General features: G+C 38.7%; 1 pseudogene; it reads left to right on the top strand.

Annotated features, from left to right (window-relative positions):
* The first annotated feature begins 2,586 nt into the window (after positions 1 to 2,586).
* LOC105974865 (protein FAR1-RELATED SEQUENCE 5-like) lies at positions 2,587 to 5,180 on the top strand (annotated as a pseudogene).
* The last annotated feature ends 21,205 nt before the right edge of the window (positions 5,181 to 26,385 follow it).

Here is a 26,385-nt window from a genome sequence, read left to right as displayed (position 1 = left end):
TGCATGTCCATTTGAGCGAGTGTCTTTGTGCATGTTTGTTGATTTGTATTAATGTCCTAGGATTATAGTTTGTGTTTTCATGATCCTTTTTGCGAATGCACTTTTGTGTGAGTACTTTTTTGCATGCTTTTGTACTTTTACTTTTGTCTGTATCTGTTCTAGCGAGTGTTTTTGTGCACATTTCTTGATTGCGCATTCATCCATGAGCTTTGTCACTTCAATTGCAACCGATACAGGGATAGAATTGCAATATGTCAGGGTCCACTTTAGCTTGTAATCTTTCTTGGTTGTAATCAATCGGTACGAAGCTAAGATGGGATCTTCATCACCCGCTCCCTCAAATTGGTACACAAAAACCTCACGTCCGCGTATAACCTCCATTGCAAACACATTCATCTTCTCATCAACCTCTATTGATGCCTTCAAAGCCACGTCGGGAACAATGATAAGATCCTCAATTTGAATATTTGCACTAACCACTTCCATCTCCTTCTTCTCTTGTTCCGAGACATCTTTGTAGTTTAGCTCGATTGCATTCTCATATTCATCATCATTAAGCGTCTTCGTAATTTCTTTTTCCCTCTCATCGACACTATTTTCTAGGTCTAAAGGATTTTTCTCACTACAAGTTTCAGACATATTTCCTTTGTTGCAACCATTCTCGATATTGTCTGAAATATTTTCCGGAGACCTCTTGAGCTTCATCTCTTCCAACATTATTTCCAGTCTTCGAATAGATGCTAGAGTGGATTTCATAAAATCTTCAAGGATGGATTTCCAATAACACTCCTCAATAGTGGGTTCTCGTGGCCTTGCATAATAGGTTTGAAAATCATCAAATTGCGGCTCCCGATGTTGAAAATTATGGAAATCTTGGCTTGGAATGCTCTGCTCGTACGTGTTGGTGTATGTGTTCCAATAACAGCCGTTGGTGTTATCTATGAAATTATTCGCTTTCGGTGCATACCAACATTGGTTAGTGTAATGATCTCCACCACATATTGAACAAAGTGACGACATATCATAGGTATTTTGGAGGTATTCGCCAGACGGAAGCCATTCATATCCCGTTTGAGGTGCGCGAAAACTGTAACCTGACATGTCACCAAAGAAAAAAAAAATATTAAAAAAAATTAAAACAAAAAGATGAAATTAAAAAAAAAATTGGGTGAATCGTGAAAATTGTTCAAATTTAGAGCTAGAATAAAATAAATAATTAAAATATTCCCCGGCAACGGCGCCAAAAACTTGTTGGCCGAAAACCTACACGCAAGTGCACGTATCGTACAAGTAATATAGTGGACTAAAAGTCTGGATATCGAACCCACAGGGAATATTTAATTACTTAATCATGGACGCTAAATCCTAGCAATTATTATCAAGCCCACCCTACACAGTCGAATTTAGAGAGAATTAACTAAATTAAACTAAATTAAAAAGCAAGCAAAAACAAGAAAACAATTTAAACACGAAGATTAATCAAAGTAGACAAGCCTAGGATTTTATTCTTCCCCCTATGTGATTATTACTCCCCCAATTCTTTCACTTATGCAAGCAATTAACCCAGATTATTAACCTGAGATGCTAAATTAATCATAACCCGCTTCCGCGTGTATTACGATTCTAATACTCTAGATTCAATTACTATATTCCTATGCAATTAATTCTAGAACACAGCATTAAGCACAAATCTCAATAATGGCTACCTAAGAGATTAACTATATTCCTATGTTAATACCACAAAGGCTCTTCTACCACAATTCTAATTATTAATCCGATCTTCTGATTTATGCGATTAACAATAACATAAAAGCACATAAGGTGATCAAGTTCATGCACTTAATAAAACAAGTAGAAGAAATAATCCGGAATTAAAACTTGCATAAAATCATAGAATTGGGTTCATAAATCCCACATAGGGTTCCAAATAAAATCCTAGAAACTAAAGACTTAGCGACTCGTGATTCTTATGATAAAGAAAATAAAAGAAATAAATTAAATAAGAAAAACTATGCTTGAGTCTTCGTTGATCTTCGTTCCTCGCGTTTTGTGGTGTATATTTTCGTCCTTATGGTGTAGCTACTTGTTGCTTTTATATGCTTTTCTTGATAAGGAAGTAGTCGAAACCTAATAGGAATCAATTTCGGCCACTTTCCCCCATCAAAACTTGTTCTTCGATTTTCGCCATGTTTGAATTCGAATTTTGGAATATTGTGTAAATAAGAATTGTAGGGCTTTTGCGAACCTAGACCAGGTTATATTCACCAGCCTCCCTACATGATGACACGTGTATTATTGATTTTTTATTTAATTAGTGTTTTTCTTTTTCTTTTTTCTAAATATATTATTTCTTAAACCAGAGTTAACAAAATCCCACTAACTTAGGTAATAAAGATATTTTTCTTTTCCACAACCACGTCTTTTCGACTTCTCTTCTACACGTTCTGTATATGTTCTTCAACAAAATATTCATCTTTGTAATTTGAAGATTTTTTTTTCTACAGGTATGCATCGATGTAACACATGAAATTAGTAGTGATAACTATTTTTAGTTGTTTTACTTTTTTATGTTTACCACATGCAGATATGGAAGCAGATCCATTACCGAGTGCTAATAACACGAATTGCGAGTCAGAGGAATGTATATCAGTACAATCATTAGAGTCAGAGGTACCTAAGTCCTTAGTTGAAGAATTTGAGTAGAAGTTACAGGTTGGTCAAAAAATTACCAGTCTTGAAGATGCATATTTATTATACTGTGAGTATGGACGTATTAAAGGTTTTAGTGTGAGAAAAGGAAAACAATCATATTTTCACGACAATAGCAACGAACTTTATATGATGGAATTTGAATGTTCCTGTAAAGGAACAAAAGATGAAAAATGTAGTTCTAATGGTAAACAGTCAGCCTACTTGAAGATGGAAACTAGATTTGGTTGTGCTGCAAGACTTAGAATTGGAAGGAAAAAAAATGAAGAATGGAAAGTGACTATTTTTTATATTGATCATAACCATGACATGGTTGCACCTGATCAAAGTTATATGTTACGATCAGCTCGTAGCATTTCATATGCTAAAGGAAATACCTTAAAAGCATTGGTAGATGCTGGATTTTCGATAGCTAATGCGTATTCTTACATGCAAATAGAATCGCACGGGAGAGAAAATGTGGGGTTTCTTAAAAAGGATGCATATGACTATCTTAATCGATTAGCTAAAGATCACAGACATGTTGAAGATGGTGATGCTGCTGAATTGATCCGATATTTTAAAAATAAGTCGAACGAGGATGGGTTGTTCTATTGGGATTTTCAAGTTGATGAAAATAATCGAATGTGTAATTTTTTTTACAGAGATGGTCGATGTCGGGTTGATTATGAGGCTTTTGGTGATGTTCTTTTAATTGATACAACCTATAAAACAAATAAGTACAATTTGGTGTGTGCACCTTTCACCGGCCTTAATCACCATAAGAACAATGTGATGTTCGGGTTGGCTTTTATGTCACGTGAAACAGAGGCCTCTTTTCAATGGTTATTTAATACTTTTCTTGAGTCTATGGGCAGTAAACAACCCGAAACAATTTTCACCGACCAATGCCAGGCAATGATGAATGCCGTTGAAACTATATTTCCAAATTCCCACCATCGATTGTGCCAATGGCATATCTATCAAAATGCTCCCTCACATTTTGGTAGTTTGAATAATAATTCAGAGTTTAAGAAGATGTTCCACAAGTGCATGGAATATTGTGAAACCGAAGAAGAGTTTGAGAATATATGGAGTACGATGATTGATGCTTTTAATCTTTATGAGCATTCTTGGTTGAATAATATGTACAAGTTGAGAAGTAAGTGGTCAACCGCTTTTAGTAAACATAGATTCACGGCGGGGCTTAAAGCTACATCAAGAAGTGAAGCCACAAACTCTAGTTTAAAAATCGGTGGCAAAAGGACACATACTTTGTTTGATTGTGTTATGAGATTTGAAGACGTTCAAAATAAATGGCGCCAAGATGAAAAAGAGAACGACTTTAAATGTCGTCATGGGATGCCTACACTTGTCGTGAAAACCAACTGCTTGTTGAGAGATGCCGCTGTTGTTTATACTCACACAATATATGACATGTTTCAATCAGAGTTGATCAATTCATTGGGCATTGATTTTGATGGAGAGCCTTCATATAATGATCATTTATTCAAGTTTAAAATAAAGTCTCAAGGTAATTCAAATCGAGTTCGAGAAGTTGAGTTCAATTCGAGATCGCTTGAGGTAAAATGCACATGTAAGTTATTTGAGTCTGTTGGTATATTATGCAAGCATGCATTGTTGGTTTTCAAACAAATGAATGTGCATAATATACCAAAAAATTACATAAAAGTGAGATGGATGAAAAGTATAAGGGATAGAGTGCAATTTAGTGAAGAAAGTTCATGTGCAGATAACCAAGAATCTCAGACGGTCTATGTGAATCATGCAATGCGATACTGTTATGATCTTACGATGCGAAGTAAAGTCCATCCAGAAGCTAGAAATTTGGTGAGAAACGGGCTTAAGGGTGTTCTTTCAGATCTAAATGCGTTACTCGATAAATTGAGTCTGGATCATTTATCCGAGGGTTCTAAAGTTACAAGTTTGGAGGTTATGGAAGAACATGATATGAATGACGAGTTTGTGCGGAATCCTCTTTACGTGAAGTCGAGAGGGGTCAATAATGTTCGCTTACCAAGCCATTGGGATTCAAAAAATAAAAAAGGAAAAAGAAAGATTGAATGTTCAAGTAGGTTTTTCAAATAGATTTACACAATACTCTCACTTTGCTTTATTAACAATTTCTGATGGTTTTTTTTTTTTTTCTGATTTACTAGAGAAAATAACAAAAGGCGCAGGAAAAAAAGTGCAGACACAAATACATTCAAATGTTCTTTCATCGAAAGAAGCTATTGGTGTTCTTTCCTCACAAGAAGCTATCAGTGTGCAATCCTTACAAAACGCTAATGTTCGTCATGTTCAAAATATCTCAATTGGCTCTCAATTTGGTGAACATCAAGCTAATTTGTTGCATCAGATATCATATCCGACAATGCACCACCCGGTGAGTTACTTGTTCTCCAACTTATGTAAATATATTTGACCTTCTCTAATGCTTTACACATTTCGGCATCCAGGGACAAGGCTAAAATTATCCAAACATGTTCCAATATTGGGATCCCTATTCGTCACAGGTTGCATTTCATAATTTTACTAATTCTATATTCTTGTGTAATTGTTGAGTTATTTTCTATGCATGTTTCACTTTGCTTATCAACTGTGTTTGACTTGTACAGGGATCTATTAACAATAAAGAGAGGCCACCTGAATTTCATTAGGATATTTCCTTGTTCTATATTTTAAGTTAAATTCAATAGTTGGTTTTAGTTTGAGGAATTTATATTTCACTAGGATTTTCTTGTTCTGGTTTTTTATTTAAATTCAGTTGTTGGTTTTAGTTTGAGGATTTTCAATTTGACTATGATATTTTCTTATTCTCGTTTTTTAGTTAAACTCAGTAGTTGGCTTTAGTTTGAGGATTTTCAATTGACCATAACTACAGTTTTTCTCGTGTTTTCTTCAACTTATAAAGCTATATATGAATGATACCGATTATTCCAGTCAAGAAATTTCTGTAATGTTTGTGACTGAAGTTAAAATCTAAAGGTAAAATAGTTGAATTACATGTAAAAGAAGAAACCCAAAAAAAAAATAAAAAAATCCGGCCTAGTGTCAACTCCTACCGCCAGCATGACCAAAAGTTTCATCTGTCAACAAAGCTCTCTTCTTGTTTACTGAAAGGCACCATAGTGAATTTTGTTCTATAGAAAATTCCTAGTGAGTTTGCCTTCATTCAAAGTTCTTTTTACAATTCCGGTTTGCTCTCCACTTGCTTGCTAATCAGTAGCCTGCCTCCGTTATCAAATTTCCTAAACGCGTTTCCGCGATACCAAGCTACCAAACCCAGCAATTTGCACACATCTCAGTAATAAATCAAAATTAGCCAAAATTAAAATAGAGCAGTGAAAAAGAAGCTCAACTTTATACTCTTCCTCTTAACTATTAGTCTACGATTTCACTCAAGTTGGCTTAATATTAAACAAAATGACAAAATTTCATCAAGGTTTTCCTTTTACTGAACCTATAAACCATTTTTTAACAAGAAGATCTAAATGGGCACTGTTTAAGATATTTTTTTTTGTCTCACCATTAACAACTCATCTAACTACAAATATTTGTAAATAAAGATGTTTCTATCTTTCTTTGATACCTTAGAATGATCAGTCACAGATAATCACACAAAGCACGACAAAAACAGAAGCAGGTAAAAAATAGAGAAAACCACCGCCTGACGACGTCGCACTACCTCCTGAGCCGCCACCAGACCCTTCGTGTTCGTGCTCGGCAACGTCGGCGTATTAAAAACCCATATTATACACCGGCGAGTACCGCTCTCATCGGCCTGATCAAGTTCCCTGTATACTACATCTCTTTCCCCGATGTTGCTCTCATCGGCCGGATCTGCAAAGATAATTTCTCAGAAATATTGTTGTGTTGTCGGAATAGAATGTTAGCAGAAGAGAGCTCCGTTGTGTTGTCGGAATTGAATAATAGCAGAAGAGAGAGAAGGACCAATTTTTTACCATGGATCGGAATTGAATAATAGGAGAAGAGAGAGAAAGGTCAATTTTTAACCATGGTTTAACAAATATTATATTAAAAAGTAAAGATGAAAAAGGCAAAACAAAATTAATTAAAAATTGAGTAAAGGACACGCGTCAACAACAGACCCACCCGGTGATTATCACCGGGTGTAGGGTCGAAATAGCCGAATTGTAGCCCTTGAAATTAGCTTTCCAATGCCGCCAAAATCAGCTGATTTGGAGTTCTGCTGAGAGAGATATGTTTGAAATGGTGGACACTGCCAAAGCTGTGGCGAGATTCTTTCTTCCAATTTGATTTATTTACTTATTTGCAACTTTTTCCTTCCTTTTTGATCTATTTTCCTTCATGAACACCTAATTCTTGTTTTTCACCTATAAAACACAAAATCAATCAATTAAAGCACAAATATAATTAAATCTTAACAAAAGATCCACGTAAAGTAAGCGTATTAAGCGTAAAATCTACACTCAACACTGATATAGCTTTTTAATGCCGCCGGAACCAGTTGATTTGGATTCTGCATGATAAAATTATGCTCGACTTCGTGGACACTACCCAAGATGTTGGGCGATTGTCTCTTCTAGTTTGATTTTATTTTCCGAATTGCAACTCTTTTCTTACTCATTGGTCATTTTTTCTTCCTGGACACCTAATTTTCGATTTGTACCTATAAGATACCAAATCCACCAATTAATATAGAAATATAAATTAATCCGAAAAAAATCCATGTAAACGTATACGTAGAGTTTGATTTCTACACTCCACTGTATCTTTTTTATCTAGTGTTTTTGCTGTTGTTTGCTGATGCGTATTAAAGTCCTAGTATTGTGTAGTTCGTGTTTTTAAGAACGTTGTTGCGAATACACTTTTGCGCATGATTTTTTACATGTACGTTTGTGCATGTCCATTTGAGCGAGTGTCTTTGTGCATGTTTGTTGATTTGTATTAATGTCCTAGGATTGTAGTTTGTGTTTTGATGATCCTTTTTGCGAATGCACTTTTGCGTGAGTACTTTTGTGCATGCTTTTGTACTTTTACTTGTGCTCGTATCTGTTCTAGCGAGTGTTTTTGTGCACGTTTCTTGATGCGCATTCATTTCCTCGAACTGTAGTACGTATTTTCATGATCGCTTTTGGAATCCTATTTTGACCTTGTTCGAGTCCGAATTTTGAATTTTGCCGTTAGACAAAAATAGTAGCCAGCTGAAATAGCTTTCCAACGCCGTTGGAACCGGTTGAATTCGAGTCCGGATGAGAAAGTTATGCTCGACTTCGTGGACACTACCAAAGATGTACGGGGATTATCTCTTCTAATTTGTATTTATTTTCCAAATTGCAACTTTTTTCTTACTCTTTGATCATTTTTGCTTCCTGGACACCTAATTTTCGACTTGTACCTATAAGATACCAAATCCACCAATGAATATAGAAATATAAATTAATCCAAAAAAAAATCCACGTAAATGTAAACGTAGAGTTTTATTTCTACACTCCACTGTATCTTTTTTTATCTAGTGTTTTTGTTGTTGTTTGTTGATGCGTATTAAAGTCCTAGTATTCTAGCACATGTTTTTAAGAACGTTGTTGCGAATGCACTTTTGCGCATGTTTGTTTACATGTACGTTTTTGCATGTCCATTTGAGCGAGTGTCTTTGTGCATGTTTATTGATTTGTATTAATGTCCTAGAATTGTAGTTTGTGTTTTCGTGATCCTTTTGCACTTTTGCGTGAGTACTTTTGTGCATGGTTCTATACTTTTACTTGTGTCCGCATCTTTTCTAGCGAGTGTTTTTGTGCACGTTTCTTGATGCGCATTCATGTCCTCGAACTGTAGTACGTATTTTGATGATCGCTTTTGGAATCCAATTTTGACAATGTTCGTGTCCGAATTTGGAATTTTGCCGTTAGACAGAAATTGTAGCCAGCTGATATAGCTTTTTAATGCTGCCGGAACCAGTTGATTTGGATTCTGCATGAGAAAATTATGCTCGACTTCATGGACACTACCCAAGATGTTGGGCGATTGTCTCTTCTAGTTTGATTTTATTTTCCGAATTGCAACTCTTTTCTTACTCTTTGATCATTTTTGCTTCCTGGACACCTAATTTTCGATTTGTACCTATAAGATACCAAATCCACCAATTAATATAGAAATATAAATTAATCCGAAAAAAATCCATGTAAACGTAAACGTAGAGTTTGATTTCTACACTCCACTGTATCTTTTTTATCTAGTGTTTTTGCTGTTGTTTGCTGATGCTTATTAATGTCCTAGTATTGTGTAGTTCGTGTTTTTAAGAACGTTGTTGCGAATACACTTTTGCGCATGATTTTTTACATGTACGTTTGTGCATGTCCATTTGAGCAAGTGTCTTTGTGCATGTTTGTTGATTTGTATTAATGTCCTAGGATTGTAGTTTGTGTTTTCATGATCCTTTTTGCGAATGCACTTTTGCGTGAGTACTTTTGTGCTTGCTTTTGTACTTTTACTTGTGTCCGTATCTGTTCTAGCGAGTGTTTTTGTGCACGTTTCTTGATGCGCATTCATTTCCTCGAACTGTAGTACGTATTTTGATGATCGCTTTTGGAATCCAATTTTGACCATGTTCGAGTCCGAATTTTGAATTTTGCCGTTAGACAGTAGTTGTAGCCTGCTGAAAAAGCTTTTTAGTGCCGCCGGATGCAGTTGATTTGGAGTCCGGATGAGGAAGTAATGCTGGACATCGTGGACACTACCCAAGATGTTCGGCGACTGTCTGTTCTAATTTGATTTTATTTTCCTAATTGCAACTCATTTCTTACTCTTTGATCATTTTTGCTTCCTGGACACCTAATTTTTCGATTTGTACCTATAAGATACCAAATCCACCAATTAATATAGAAATATAAATTAATCCGAAAAAAAATCCACGTAAACGTAAAAGTAGAGTTTTATTTCTACACTCCACTGTATCTTTTTTATCTAGTGTTTTTGCTGTTGTTTGTTGATGCGTATTAAAGCCCTAGTATTGTAGTTCGTGTTTTTCAGAAAGTTGTTCCGAATGCACTTTTGCGCATGTTTTTTTACATGTACGTTTGTGCATGTCCATTTGAGCGAGTGTCTTTGTGCATGTTTGTTGATTTGTATTAATTTCCTAGGATTGTAGTTTGTGTTTTCATGATTCTTTTTGCGAATGCTCTTTTGCGTAAGTACTTTTGGGCATGCTTTTGTACTTTTACTTATGTGCGTATCTCTTCTAGCGTGTGTTTTTGTGCCGTTTTTCGTGATGCGCATTTATGTCCTCGAAGTATAGTACGTATTTTCATGATCGCTTTTGGAATCCAATTTTGACCATGTTCGAGTCCGAATTTGGAATTTTGCCCTTAGACAGAAATTGTAACCAGCTGAAATAGCTATTTAATGCCGCCGGAACCAGTTGATTTGGAGTCTGGATGAGAAAAAAATGCTCGACTTGGTGGACTACCCAAGATGTTCGGCGATTGTCTCTTCTAATTTGATTTTATTTTCCTAATTGCAACTCTTTTCTTACTCTTTGATCATTTTTGCTTCCTGGACACTTAGTTTTCGATTTGTACCTATAAGATACGAAATCTACCAATTAATATAGAAATACAAATTAATCCGAAAAAAAATCCACGCAAACGTAAACGTACATTTTATTTCTACACTCGACTGTATCATTTTATCTAGTGTTTTTGCTATTGTTTATTGATGCGTATTAAAGTCCTTGTATTGTAGTTCGTGTTTTTAAGAATGTTGTTGCGAATGAACTTTTGCGCATTTTTTTCACTTGTACGTTTGTGCATGTCCATTTGAGCAAGTGTCTTTGTGCATGCTTGTTGATTTGTATTAATGTCCTAGGATTGTAGTTTGTGTTTTCGTGTTCCTTTTTGCGAATGCACTTTGGCGTGAGTACTTTTGTGCATGCTTTTGTACTTTTACTTGTGTCCGTATATTTTCTAGCGAGTGTTTTTGTGCACGTTTCTTGATGCGCATTCATGTCCTCGAACTGTAGTACGTATTTTGATGATCGCTTTTAGAATCCAATTTTGACCATGTTCGAGTTCGAATTTGGAATTTTGCCGTTAGCCAGAAATTGTAGGCAGCTGAAATAGCTTTTTAATGCCGCCGGAACCAGTTGATTTGGAGTCCGGATGAGAAAGTTATGCTCGACTTCGTGGACACTACCCAAGATGTTCGGCGATTGTCTCTTATAATTTGATTTTATTTTCCTAACTGCAACTCTTTTCTTACTCTTTGATCATTTTTGCTTCCTGGACACCTAATTTTCGACTTGTACCTATAAGATATCAAATCCACCAATGAATATAGAAATATAAATTAATCCGAAAAAAAATCCTCGTAAACGTAAACGTAAAAGTAGAGTTTTATTTCTACACTCCATTGTATCTTTTTTTATCTAGTGTTTTTGTTGTTGTTTATTGATGCGTATTAAAGTCCTAGTATTTTAGTTCGTGTTTTTAAGAACGTTGTTGCGAATGCACTTTTGCGCATGTTTTTTTACATGTCCGTTTGTGCATGTCCATTTGAGAGAGTGTCTTTGTGCATGTTTGTTGATTCGTATTAATGTCCTAGGATTGTAGTTTGTGTTTTCATGATCCTTTTTGCGAATGCACTTTTGCGTGAGTACTTTTGTGCATGCTTTTGTACCTTTACTTGTGTCCGTGTCTGTTCTATCGAGTGTTTTTGTGCACGTTTCTTGATGCGCATTCATGTCCTCGAACTATAGTACGTATTTTGATGATCGCTTTTGGAATCCAATTTTGAACATGTTCGAGTCCGAATTTTGAATTTTGTCGTTAGACAGGAATTGTAGCCAGCAGAAATAGCTTTGTAATTCCCTTGGAACTAGTTGATTTGGTGTCCGGATGAGAAAGTTATGCTCGACTTCGTGGACACTACCTAAGATGTTCGGCGATTGTCTCTTTTAATTTGATTTTATTTTCCTAATTGCAACTCTTTTCTTACTCTTTGATCATTTTTGCTTCCTGGACACCTAATTTTCGATTTGTACCTATAAGATACCAAATCCACCAATTAATATAGAAATATAAATTAATCCGAAAAAAATCCACGTAAACGTAAACGTAGAGTTTTATTTGTACACTCCACTGTATCTTTTTTATCTAGTGTTTTTGCTGTTGTTTGTTGATGCGTATTAAAGTCCTAGTATTGTGTCGTTCTCGTTTTTAAGAACGTTGTTGCAGATACACTTTTGCGCATGTTTTTTTACATGTACGTTTGTGCATGTCCATTTGAGCGAGTGTCTTTGTGCATGCTTGTTGATTTGTATTAATGTCCTAGGACTGTAGTTTGTGTTTTCATGATCCTTTTTGCGAATGCTCTTTTGCGTGAGACGTTAGTACTTTTTGTTGGGGATCGATGCATGTATACGCAGCAGAAAACAAAAATTTAATCGAACTAAATGTTCGATCACATGCATAAATCAATATATTGAACGTACCTTAATGCTTCCGCCATACACATGGTAAGTTTTCATATTTTAATCGAAATTAAATAAAACGAAAAACCAAGACGAGCATGCTTGCATACGACATCATGAAATCGAAAACATACATTCTTCATATAATTGTCATGCTCACAAATTAGTTCACATAATCCAATTATGAATTAATTCGCAGTGGTTTTCGATTTAACCTCTTGAAGCGTGAGATTTGGACGAATCCAAATCTATAAACTAAGCCACGTACAAGCTGCTATTAAACCACTCCATGGCTGCGAAGAACCGACCGAACAGCAGCTGGTCCGATGTGATCTCGACGGCGGCACATGAGGTGCAGCGGCGGCGGCGCGTGCGGGGCTGGCGGTGGTGGAGTTGCGTTCTTCCTCTCCAATTAGGTTTCACCTCGTACAACTAGACCCACTCTAACTGCAGCACTAGATACAGAAGAGTTAAAAAAACAACGGGAATAAAGACGAGGAAGAAAAAGAGAAGAAACCGGCGGCGGCGCGACGGCGATGCGGCGGTGCAGCGGCGGGGCTGCAGCCATGAGGCGGAGCACGGCCGTGCTTCATGCGGCTAGGGTTTGGGGCTGTAAATCTGATCTCAACTCATCATATGAGTTGTATTTATACTAGGGTTCATAACCCTCATGGGCTTAAGTCATTGGGCTTGACCCACTGATCCATTAAGCCCACCCCTTCGTCGGCCTCGTTTCTTACAAACGATCGTCCACAAAATTATAACAAAATTATATTTGTGACGAGCATAAAGTCCTCGTCGATACGAGTGTCTCTTTGAAATTTTCAATTTCCAAAATTGGAAACTTCTAATTTAGTGGACTTGCTAAATCGGGAAACTTCCCAATTTAGAAAGTTCACTAAATTTCCGCATAACTCTTTCTCTCCGTTTATTCCAACTCGTAATCCACAATTACGAATCTTAGATTCAATCATATTGACATCCAACTACGCAAAGATTAACACATTAATCTATGTTTGTTGTTTTTCAAGGATCCATGTGTTGGGGATCATGCATGTATACGCAGCGGAATTTAAAAATTTTATATCGAACTAGTTTCGATTACATGCAATACTAATCACATAGTCAACGTACCTTAACGCTTCCGCCATACATATGGTAATTTTCGATTTAATTGAAAAATACATAAAACCGAAAAATCACGAAACATGCTTATTCATCATTCAATAAGATCGAAACATGTAATCACGTATTACTCATGCTTGCAAATTAATAATCATACAAACATGTTCGAATCGAATTACGAAAGTTCCGATTTGATTACCTCTTGTAGCGTGAGATTTCGACGAATCGAAATCCTAGAACGAGTCACGTACAAGCTGCTAATTACCAATCCACGGGGCTGCACCTCACGGCTGGACCGAGCTGATCCAGCAAGCAACGAGCGGCGACGAACGGCAGCAGCAGCGGCGGCGCGTGGCAGCGGCAGCGGCGGCGCGTGAGCGGCGGTGCGGCGCGTGCGGTGGTGCACGGATTCGTCGGGGCAGCAGCTCCTCTCCAATTAGGTTTCACCTCGTATTTTCGACCCACTCGAACTATAGCACTAGATATAAACGAGTTAGATAACAACACGAATAAAACGAAGGAGAAAGAGGAGAAAACCGGCGGTGTTTCCGGCGGTGGTCGGCGGTGGCGCGGCGGAGATGCAACGGCCGAGAGGTGTTGAGCGGCTAGGGTTTTTGTGCTGAAAAATCTGATCTCAAAACTCCTTTTGAGGTCTATTTATACCTAGGGTTTTCAACCCTAGCGGGCTTAAGTCATTGGGCTTGACCCACTGATGCATTAAGCCCATCCCCTTGTCGGCCTCGTTTCTAACAAACGATCGTCCACAAAATTATAACAAAATTATATTTGTGACGAGCTCAAAGTCCTCGTCGATACGAGTGCCTCTTCGAAATTTCCAATTTCCAAAATTGGAAACTTCCACTTCAGTGGACTTGCTAAATCGGGAAGCTTCCCAATTTAGAAAGTTCACTAAATTCCGCATGTCTCTCTTTCTCTACGTTTATTCCAATTCGCAATTCACAATTGCGAATCTTGGATTCAATCATATCGACATCCAATCGTTCAAAGATTAACACATTAATCTATGCTTGTTGTTATCAAGGATCTATATTACACGAGAAGTGTGACCCTCAATGGTTCAGGTGTATGCTAGCCGTGGGCTCACAACTCTTTGTGATTCGAACAACACATTGTTCTTATACGAACTCCTCCCAAGAGTCCCGATTAGAGTAAAACTCATTTTACCTAATCCCGATCAAATCGGTGCCCAACGAATCAAGATTGGCGTCTAGCAACTACGCATCATGATTCCCTAGATACAAATGAAGTGCCTGCAAGAACCTTATGATATAGTTAGCGTACAGTACGATCCCTTCGTAGCACATGTCCCCATTGAACTAGAGGCATTGGTTCACCGAGACCTCTTATAAAGTTCAATAACCGTGCGCACGTTCTAGGTATTATAAATCCGTTCGTGTGCGACTTAGAGAAACACATTTCCCTAATCACCCCACTATCAACTCTGGCCAGAGATTCCATGGATTATAAACCGTCAGAACACACAGGACATCCATGACTACTCAAGCGCTCGAATCCCCTACTACAATGCACAGACTTCACACTAGATTTCGGATTGCACGAACGTTGGCCCTTGGAGCGGTCCGCGGTGGGACTCAGGGACAGGTCACGATACAATCGGTCCTCTAGTGAAGTCACGGTGATGTCTGGGTCTTAAGGACTAATGGTGTACAACTATATCTTAGAAACCTATTACTCGATGAATGAGAACCACTTATAGATTTCTACGGTGAGGGAGTTCAGTGAACTCATCTAATATGAGCACCCACTCAAGTATGCCGATGTCACAACACCGATGACTGATGAGACGCAGTACACATACACTAAGTGCTAGTCTCAAAAGGGAAAGGCCGGTATCCTCATTATTGGCGTAACCCATCGACTAGGAACAAGGTTTAACAGTTACATTACATTGCTGAGTTATCTCACGATTCTACTAGATCAACTCACAGTAATAGAGTAACTCGTTAGGACTATATCTATGCTGCTTGCATGGGATAACAGATATAGAATGCCAAATAAGATATTTTATTATTACGAACGAAAAACGATTGTTTTATTACAAAGAAAAGAGAAAGACCACAGCCACAAGTTGGCTTGCCGGTCACCTACTCTAACAATCTCCCACTTGACCTAAAGCCAACTACTCATAAATCTAAGTCCCATCGACTCTCGATGTTTCTCGTGGACTGATCCTGACAATGGCTTGGTGAAGGGATCTGCAATATTGTCCTCCGAGGTGACTCTGTCCAGCTTGACTTCACCTCTCTCTATGATCTCTCGGATCACATGGTATTTTCTCAACACGTGCTTCGACTTCTGATGAGCTCTTGGTTCCTTAGCTTGCGCTACGACTCCGTTGTTATCGCAGTACAGCCGTACTGGATCGCTAGCGTTCGGAAATACACCCAACTCTTGGATGAATTTCCTAATCCATGACCCTTCCTTTGAAGCATCTGATGCTGCAATATATTCAGCCTCGGTGGTGGAATCAGCCGTCGTGCCTTGTTTGGAACTCTTCCAACACACGGCACCCCCGTTGACTTTGAATATATACCCCGAGTTTGACTTCGAGTCATCCACGTCCGATTGAAAACTAGAATCCGTGAAGCCTTCTAATTTCAACTCGGTATCCCCATAGACCAGAAACAAATCTCGAGTTCTTCGCAAGTACTTGAGAATGTCTTTCACAGCCTTCCAATGGGCTGGGCCGGGGTCGGACTGATATCTGCTTGTGACGCTCACAGCATACGCAATATCAGGTCGTGTACATAGCATGCCATACATTATGCTTCCTATAGCGGATGCATAAGGTGTCCTTTTCATCTCCTCGATTTCCATTTGCGTTTGAGGACGCATGGATTTCGAGAGACGAACCCCATGGGACATTGGCAAGAATCCCTTCTTGGATTCTTCCATGCTAAACCGTTTGAGAACGGTGTCTATGTACATGGATTGGGACAAGCCAAGCAATCTCCTCGATCTATCTCTATAGATCCGTATTCCCAATACGTAGGATGCTTCTCCCAAATCCTTCATCGAGAAACGTGTGGATAACCATACTTTAGTTGACTGCAACATCCCTACATCATTCCCAATGAGTAGTATGTCATCAACATAAAGTACAAGGAAAGTCACTGCACTCCCACTAACCTTCTTGTAGACACAAGGTTCCTCCGGGTTTTTCACAAATTCAAACTCTTTGATAGTTGTGTCAAACCTTTTGTTCCAACTACGGGATGCTTGTTTCAATCCATAAATGGATCGCTGGAGTTTGCAAACCTTTTGCTCATCTCCAGAAGATATGAAGCCTTCCGGCTGCGCCATGTAAATTTCTTCCTCAATGTCCCCATTAAGGAAAGCGGTCTTCACATCCATTTGCCATATCTCGTAGTCATACCACGCAGAGATGGCCAGCAAAATCCTAATGGACTTAAGCATAGCAACTGGAGAGAAGGTTTCCTCATAGTCAACTCCTTGCTTTTGAGTATAACTCTTCGCTACCAATCTAGCCTTGTAGGTCGATACCTTTCCATCTACTCCAATTTTCTTCTTATAGATCCACTTGCAGCCTATGGGAACGATTCCCTCGGGTGGATCTACCAAGGTCCATACCTTGTTGGAGTACATAGAGTCCATTTCGGATTTCATGGCATTTAGCCAATGTCCCTTGTCTGTATCCGATACAGCTTCGTTGAAAGTTCTAGGATCACATCCTTGGTCAACTTCATCAACGAGGAATAACCTATCGGGCGCTCTCCGAACTCTTTCGGATCTACGCAGCGACGGTTCAGGAGGTATGTTAGTGGTTTGTTGAATTGGTTCATTATCTGATTGTTGTGCTTGAACTTCAGATTGTGGTTCTCGAACTTCTTCGAGATCAACTACACTGCCCTTTCTATCCGATAGAAATTCCTTCTCAAGGAACACGGCATTTCTCGAGACGAACACCTTTGCCTCGGAAACATAGTAGAATTCGTACCCCATGGAATCCTCGGGATACCCCACAAAATAGCATAGGTCGGATTTTCCATCCAACTTGTCTCCCACTAGCCGCTTCACGTAAGCGGGACAACCCCATATCCTAATATGTTTAAACGTGGGTTTCTTGGAGTGCCAAAGTTCATAAGGTGTGGAGTTAACTGCTTTGGTATTAACCCTATTCAGCAAATACACGGCAGTTAGGAGTGCATGACCCCACAGGTATGCCGGTAGCTCGGTGAACCCCATCATAGATCGAACCATGTCTAACAGTGTTCGATTCCGACGTTCGGAAACTCCATTAAGTTGAGGAGTTCCAGGAGGAGTCCATTGAGACATAATCCCATTCTCTTTAAGATAGTCTATAAACTCAGTACTTAAGTATTCGCCACCACGATCAGATCGCAGTTTTTTAACACGTCTACCGAGTTGGTTTTCTACTTGGTGTCTAAAATCTTTGAACTTTTCAAAAGTTTCAGACTTATACTTCATTAAGTACACGAAACCATACCTAGAATAATCATCGGTAAAGGTAACGAAGTAGTTAAAACCACCCCTAGTACTAACGCTTAGTGGACCACACACGTCTGAATGGATCAAATCCAAAAGACCCTCGGCTCGTTCCATCTTCCCTTTGAAGGGAGTCTTGGTCATCTTTCCTTTAAGGCAGGATTCACAAGTTTGAAGTGATTTAACGTCCTCCAAGGAGAACATTCCTTCACTAACAAACTTGTTCATCCTTCTCAAGGAAATGTGACCAAGTCGAGCGTGCCAAAGTTGTGCGGGGTTAAGACTTATATCTTTTCGTTTTGCTGATATAATGTTAATAGGTATTTCACTTGGATTCAGTTCATATAAGTTGTTTATAAGTTGTCCCTTACAAATCATATTTTGTTCCTTTTGTATAATGCAAATCGAATTTCCAAAAACAAAAGTAAAACCTTCATTATCCAAAACAAGAATTGAAATAAGGTTTCGAATAAGTGACGGAACAAATAAACAATTGTTCAAAACAATGGAAAAACTAGAATCCAAAACAGAAAGATAAATTGTCCCAATGGCTTCAGCAGCAACCCTTGCTCCGTTGCCCATTCTTAGGTAGGTCTCACCCACATTAAGCTTCCTACTTCTTGTCATGAGCTGCAAATCATTACAAAGATGTGAGCCACAACCAGTATCCAATACCCAAGCAGAAGATTTAATGGACAAGTTAACTTCAACTAAATACGTACCCTTTTCAGAACGTTTCTGATCGAGGTAAGCCTTGCAGTTGCGTCGCCAATGGCCCTTCTTTCCACAATGATGGCAAGCGTCATCAACTTGCTTGGTGACCTTGTCATTCTTCACTCCGCTCGACTCGCCCTTCTCAAGTTTCTTGCTCGGGCCGAAACTCCTTTCTTTCCTTTTCTTCTGGAAAGAACCTTTCTTCACAGAAGGAGCAACTAGGAGAACAGATTTCTCCTTCTTGATTGTGGACTCATAGCTGACCAACATGTTCAACAACTCATCCAATGGTGGATCGAGCTTGTTCATGTTGAAGTTCACTATGAACGATTCATAAGAACTAGGAAGGGACAGTAGGATCAAATCCACCGAGAGCTCGGCCGGGAGGGTGACATCAAGGTTCACCAGCTTCTCAAGGAGAGTGATCATCTTGAGACCGTGCTCGTGGACCGAAGCCCCTTCACGCAGCCTCATGGTGATCAACTCCTTGGTAGCTGAGTACCTCGATGCCCTAGTATTTTCACTGTACATGCTTTCAAGATGATGCTTGATATCATAAGCATGCACGTGAGACTCATACTTCCTCGCGAGCTCTGGCACCATGGATGCTAGCATGTAGCACCTCGCATGGAGGTCGTCCTTCTTCCATGCCTCGAAAGTGGCAGTCTCGTCAGCAGTAGCAGTCGCAGGAAGAGCAGCGGGGGGACGTTCATTGAGCACATAGAGACGCTCCTCGACTTGGAGCACAAGTTTCAGATTGCGAAGCCAATCCAAATAGTTTGGACCGGTGAGTTTGTTTTGGTCGAGGATTGAGGAAAGGGGATGTTTGGACATTGTTGCTGAGAAAATTTTAAGAAGACAATAATTAGAGTTTAGTTCGTAATAATCGTTACAATTAAAATTTTGGACTTGTATGTTTTAATTGTTCTCCCACTAATTTTATCGAATTCCACCACCCTCTAGCAGACAATCGAGAAAACTTGTTTTTCTTTAATGGGCTTTAGGTCCAATAGCGCAAATGTAACCCGTAGTTAATCTATCCCGATTACATAAGCCTAAAGGTAGAGTACTATCAATCACATCACTATGTGACCCTAAAGATCGATTTACCTCACACTTGATAATGACCTAAGTTAATCTAGCGAATATCAAAATCTTCGTGTGTCAAGTCTAGCCTACCAATATGAGATGTCATAGATCCAACTATATCAAACTAATGCAATCCCTAGTTAATCTAGCCGACCACATTAATCCAACATAATTTTATCTATGACCGTATCTCCATCTAATGTCAATTAAATTACAGCTTATCCCACAATAGCACTCCCCGCTAACACGGCTTACTGCACTATCATGAGAGGCTACACATAATTTAATTGTTGGTAGAAGGAAAGAAAAAATTCAACAATTTGGTTTTTCTTTATAGCTTGATAATTATTCTTAATAAAGAATGAGGGATTTTATTTATTAAATCTTATTAGCTCATCGGAAGTTTTAGGTTATGATCGTTTGTGATTCCTACAACTATGTTCTCTAGGTATGTGGAAACGCATATTGATCCTAAGAGAGACATACGATCATCATCGTACTTAATCACAATTATTCATCTCATGAATTAATTAATAAATACGATTAATTGCAAATACAATTAACGGACTTCTTTAATTCATAAATCATTCAAATAAGAATGAAGTCCATTAATTATTTGCCATCTAATTTGTGTTCCATTAATTAAACTAATTTAACGATTAAATTAAATAATTAATCCAACACTATCCTTTGAATTCAAATTAAATTAATGGATCAATTATCTAATTGGGTTTAATTGATAAATAATTTCAAAAATTAAAAATCAATTAATTTTAATATTAATTCTCAGAAAATCAAATAAAAATTTTTTTTTCTTTTTTTTTTTTTGTTTGCGCTGACCGGACCGGTCCGACCGGACCGGTTCGGTCAGCTGGAAAAACAGCAGAAAAACGAATTTTAAAAATTTTATATTTTCTGAAATATTCAAAATATTAATTAATATTAAACCACCCAATTTGATAACACCAAAAATTCAACAATTCAACAAATCGAAGCATGCTTTCGAAAACGATAAACACGTTGACAAATAAACGATTAACCCGTGGCTCTGATACCACTGTTGGGGATCGTGCATGTATACGCAGCGGAATTTAAAAATTTTATATCGAACTAGTTTCGATTACATGCAATACTAATCACATAGTCAACGTACCTTAACGCTTCCGCCATACATATGGTAATTTTCGATTTAATTGAAAAATACATAAAACCGAAAAATCACGAAACATGCTTATTCATCATTCAATAAGATCGAAACATGTAATCACGTATTACTCATGCTTGCAAATTAATAATCATACAAACATGTTCGAATCGAATTACGAAAGTTCCGATTTGATTACCTCTTGTAGCGTGAGATTTCGACGAATCGAAATCCTAGAACGAGTCACGTACAAGCTGCTAATTACCAATCCACGGGGCTGCACCTCACGGCTGGACCGAGCTGATCCAGCAAGCAACGAGCGGCGACGAACGGCAGCAGCAGCGGCGGCGCGTGGCAGCGGCAGCGGCGGCGCGTGAGCGGCGGTGCGGCGCGTGCGGTGGTGCACGGATTCGTCGGGGCAGCAGCTCCTCTCCAATTAGGTTTCACCTCGTATTTTCGACCCACTCGAACTATAGCACTAGATATAAACGAGTTAGATAACAACACGAATAAAACGAAAGAGAAAGAGGAGAAAACCGGCGGTGTTTCCGGCGGTGGTCGGCGGTGGCGCGGCGGAGATGCAACGGCCGAGAGGTGTTGAGCGGCTAGGGTTTTTGTGCTGAAAAATCTGATCTCAAAACTCCTTTTGAGGTCTATTTATACCTAGGGTTTTCAACCCTAGCGGGCTTAAGTCATTGGGCTTGACCCACTGATGCATTAAGCCCATCCCCTTGTCGGCCTCGTTTCTAACAAACGATCGTCCACAAAATTATAACAAAATTATATTTGTGACGAGCTCAAAGTCCTCGTCGATACGAGTGCCTCTTCGAAATTTCCAATTTCCAAAATTGGAAACTTCCACTTCAGTGGACTTGCTAAATCGGGAAGCTTCCCAATTTAGAAAGTTCACTAAATTCCGCATGTCTCTCTTTCTCTACGTTTATTCCAATTCGCAATTCACAATTGCGAATCTTGGATTCAATCATATCGACATCCAATCGTTCAAAGATTAACACATTAATCTATGCTTGTTGTTATCAAGGATCTATATTACACGAGAAGTGTGACCCTCAATGGTTCAGGTGTATGCTAGCCGTGGGCTCACAACTCTTTGTGATTCGAACAACACATTGTTCTTATACGAACTCCTCCCAAGAGTCCCGATTAGAGTAAAACTCATTTTACCTAATCCCGATCAAATCGGTGCCCAACGAATCAAGATTGGCGTCTAGCAACTACGCATCATGATTCCCTAGATACAAATGAAGTGCCTACAAGAACCTTATGATATAGTTAGCGTACAGTACGATCCCTTCGTAGCACATGTCCCGATTGAACTAGAGGCATTGGTTCACCGAGACCTCTTATAAAGTTCAATAACCGTGCGCACGTTCTAGGTATTATAAATCCGTTCGTGTGCGACTTAGAGAAACACATTTCCCTAATCACCCCACTATCAACTCTGGCCAGAGATTCCATGGATTATAAACCGTCAGAACACACAGGACATCCATGACTACTCAAGCGCTCGAATCCCCTACTACAATGCACAGACTTCACACTAGATTTCGGATTGCACGAACGTTGGCCCTTGGAGCGGTCTGCGGTGGGACTCAGGGACAGGTCACGATACAATCGGTCCTCTAGTGAAGTCACGGTGATGTCTGGGTCTTAAGGACTAATGGTGTACAACTATATCTTAGAAACCTATTACTCGATGAATGAGAACCACTTATAGATTTCTAGGGCGAGGGAGTTCAGTGAACTCATCTAATATGAGCACCCACTCAAGTATGCCGATGTCACAACACCGATGACTGATGAGACGCAGTACACATACACTAAGTGCTAGTCTCAAAAGGGAAAGGCCGGTATCCTCATTATTGGCGTAACCCATCGACTAGGAACAAGGTTTAACAGTTACATTACATTGCTGAGTTATCTCACGATTCTACTAGATCAACTCACAGTAATAGAGTAACTCGTTAGGACTATATCTATGCTGCTTGCATGGGATAACAGATACAGAATGCCAAATAAGATATTTTATTATTACGAACGAAAAACGATTGTTTTATTACAAAGAAAAGAGAAAGACCACAGCCACAAGTTGGCTTGCCGGTCACCTACTCTAACACCATGTTACACGAGAAGTGTGACCCTCAATGGTTCAGGTGTAAGCTAGCCGTGGGCTCACAACACTTTGTGATTCGAACAACACATTGTTCTTATACGAACTCCTCCCAAGAGTCCCGATTAGGGTAAACTCATTTTACTCAATCGCCGATCAAATCGGTGCCCAACGAATCAAGATTGGCGTCTAGCAACTACGCATCATGATTCCATAGATACAAATGAAAGGCCTGCAAGCACCTTGTGATATAGTTAACGTACATTACGATCCCTTCGCAGCAAATGTCCCGATTGAACTAGAGGTATTGGTCCACCAAGACCTCTTATGAAGTTCAATAACCGTGCGAACGTTCTAGGTGTTATAATCCGTTCGTGTGTGACTTAGAGAAACACATTTCCCTAATCACCCCACTATCAACTCCGGCCGGAGATTCCATGGATTACAAACCGACAGAACACACAGGACATCCATGACTACTCAAGCGCTCGAATCCCCTACTACAATGCACAGACTTCACACTAGATTTCGGACTGCACGAACGTTGGCCCTTGGAGCGGTCCGCGGTGGGACTCAGGGACAGGTCACGATACATTCGGTCGTCTAGTGAAGTCACGGTGATGTCTGGGTCTTAAGGACTAATGGTGCACAACTATATCATAGAAACCGATTACTCGATGATTGGGAACCACTTATAGATTTCTAGGCGAGGGAGTTCCGTGAACTCATCTAATATGAGCACCTACTCAAGTATGCCGATGTCACAACACCGATGACTGATGAGACGCAGTACACATACACTAAGTGCTAGTCTCAAAAGGGAAAGGCCGGTATCCTCATTATTGGCATAACCCATCGACTAGGAACAAGGTTTAACAGTTACATTACATTGCTGAGTTATCTCACGATTCTACTAGATCAACTCACAGTAATAGAGTAACTCGTTAGGACTATATCTATGCTACTTGCATGGGATAAGAGATATAAAATGCCAAGAGGTATTTTATCATTAATTTGAAATAGATTATTTACGAGTAGCGTGAGAAAACACAACACTTAGTTGGCTTATTGGTCACATACTCTAACACTTTTGGGCATGCTTTTGTACTTTTACTTATGTGCGTATCTCTTCTAGCGAGTGTTTTTGTGCACGTTTCTTGATGCGCATTTATGTCCTCGAAGTATAGTACAATTTTCATGATCGCTTTTGAAATCCAATTTTGACCATGTTCGAGTCCGAATTTGGAATTTTGCCCTTAGACAGAAATTGTAGCCAGCTGAAATAGCTTTTTAATGCCGCCGGAACCAGTTGATTTGGAGTCAGGATGAGAAAGTTATGCTCGACTTCGTCGAGACTACCAAAGATGTTCGGGAATTATTTCTTCTAATTTGTATTTATTTTCCTAATTGCAACTTTTTTCGTACTCTTTGATCATTTTTGCTTCCTGGACACCTAATTTTTCGATTTGTACCTATAAGATACCAAATCCACCAATTAATATAGAAATATAAATTAATCCGAAAAAAAATCCACGTAAACGTAAAAGTAGAGTTTTATTTCTACACTCCACAGTATCTTTTTTATCTAGTGTTCTTGCTGTTGTTTGTTGATGCGTATTAAAGCCCTAGTATTGTAGTTCGTGTTTTTCAGAAAGTTGTTGCGAATGCACTTTTGCGCATGTTTTTTTACATGTACGTTTGTGCATGTCCATTTGAGCGAGTGTCTTTGTGCATGTTTGTTGATTTGTATTAATTTCCTAGGATTGTAGTTTGTGTTTTCATGATTCTTTTTGCGAATGCTGTTTTGCGTGAGTACTTTTGGGCATGCTTTTGTACTTTTACTTATGTGCGTATCTCTTCTAGCGTGTGTTTTTGTGCACGTTTCGTGATGCGCATTTATGTCCTCGAAGTATAGTACGTATTTTCATGATCGCTTTTGGAATCCAATTTTGACCATGTTCGAGTCCGAATTTGGAATTTTGCCCTTAGACAGAAATTGTAGCCAGTTGATTTGGAGCCTGGATGAGAAAAAAATGCTCGACTTGGTGGACTACCCAAGATGTTCGGCGATTGTCTCTTCTAATTTGATTTTATTTTCCTAATTGCAACTCTTTTCTTACTCTTTGATCATTTTTGCTTCCTGGACACTTAGTTTTCGATTTGTACCTATAAGATACCAAATCTACCAATTAATATAGAAATACAAATTAATCCGAAAAAAAATCCACGCAAACGTAAACGTAGATTTTATTTCTACACTCGACTGTATCATTTTATCTAGTGTTTTTGCTATTGTTTATTGATGCGTATTAAAGTCCTTGTATTGTAGTTCGTGTTTTTAAGAATGTTGTTGCGAATGAACTTTTGCGCATTTTTTTCACTTGTACGTTTGTGCATGTCCATTTGAGCGAGTGTCTTTGTGCATGCTTGTTGATTTGTATTAATGTCCTAGGATTGTAGTTTGTGTTTTCGTGTTCCTTTTTGTGAATGCACTTTTGCGTGAGTACTTTTGTGCATGCTTTTGTACTTTTACTTATGTGCGTATCTCTTCTAGCAAGTGTTTTTGTGCAGGTTTCTTGATGCGCATTCATGTCCTCGAACTGTAGTAAGTATTTTCATGATCGCTTTTAGAATCCAACTTTGACCATGTTCGAGTTCGAATTTGGAATTTTGCCGGTAGACAGAAATATTAGCCAGCTGAAATAGCTTTGTAATGCCGCCGGAACCAGTTGATTTAGAGTCCGGATGAGAATGTTATGCTCGACTTCGTGGACACTACCAAAGATGTTCGGGGATTCTCTCTTCTAATTTGATATTATTTTCCAAATTGCAACTCTTTTCTAACTCTTTGATCATTTTTGGTTCCTGGACACCTAATTTTCAATTTGTACCTATAAGATACCAAATCCACCAATTAATATAGTAATATAAATTAATCCGAAAAAAAATCCACGTAAACGTAGAGTTTTATTTCTACACTCCACTGTATCTTTTTTGTCTAGTGTTTATGCTATTGTTTGTTGATGCGTATTAAAGTCCTAGTATAGTAGTTCGTGTTTTTAAGAACGTTGTTGCGAATGCACTTTTGCGCATGTGTTTTTACATGTACGTTTGTGCATGTCCATTTTAGCGAGTGTGCTTATGCATGTTTGGGTATTTGTATTAACGTCCTAGGATTGTAGTTTGTGTTTTCGTGATCCTTTTTGCGAATGCACTTTTGTGCATGTGTTTTTACATGTACGTTTGTGCATGTCCATTTGAGCGAGTGTGCTGATGCATGTTTGGGTATTTGTATTAATGTCCCAGGATTGTAGTTTGTGTTTTCATGATCCTTTTTGTGAATGCACTTTTGCGTGAGTACTTTTGTTTAGCTTTTGTACTTTTACTTATGTGCGTATCTCTTCTAGCAAGTGTTTTTCTGCAGGTTTCTTGATGCGCAGTCATGTCCTCGAACTGTAGTACGTATTCTCATGATCGCTTTTGGAATCAGATTTTGACCATGTTCGAGTCCGA

Source organism: Erythranthe guttata, chromosome 6, assembly GCF_056151865.1.
Source record: "Erythranthe guttata isolate IM_541 chromosome 6, IM_541, whole genome shotgun sequence".
NCBI classification, from domain to species: domain Eukaryota; kingdom Viridiplantae; phylum Streptophyta; class Magnoliopsida; order Lamiales; family Phrymaceae; genus Erythranthe; species Erythranthe guttata.
Note: the sequence above shows the minus strand (reverse complement) of the source record. Positions and strands in the feature narration are given on the sequence as shown.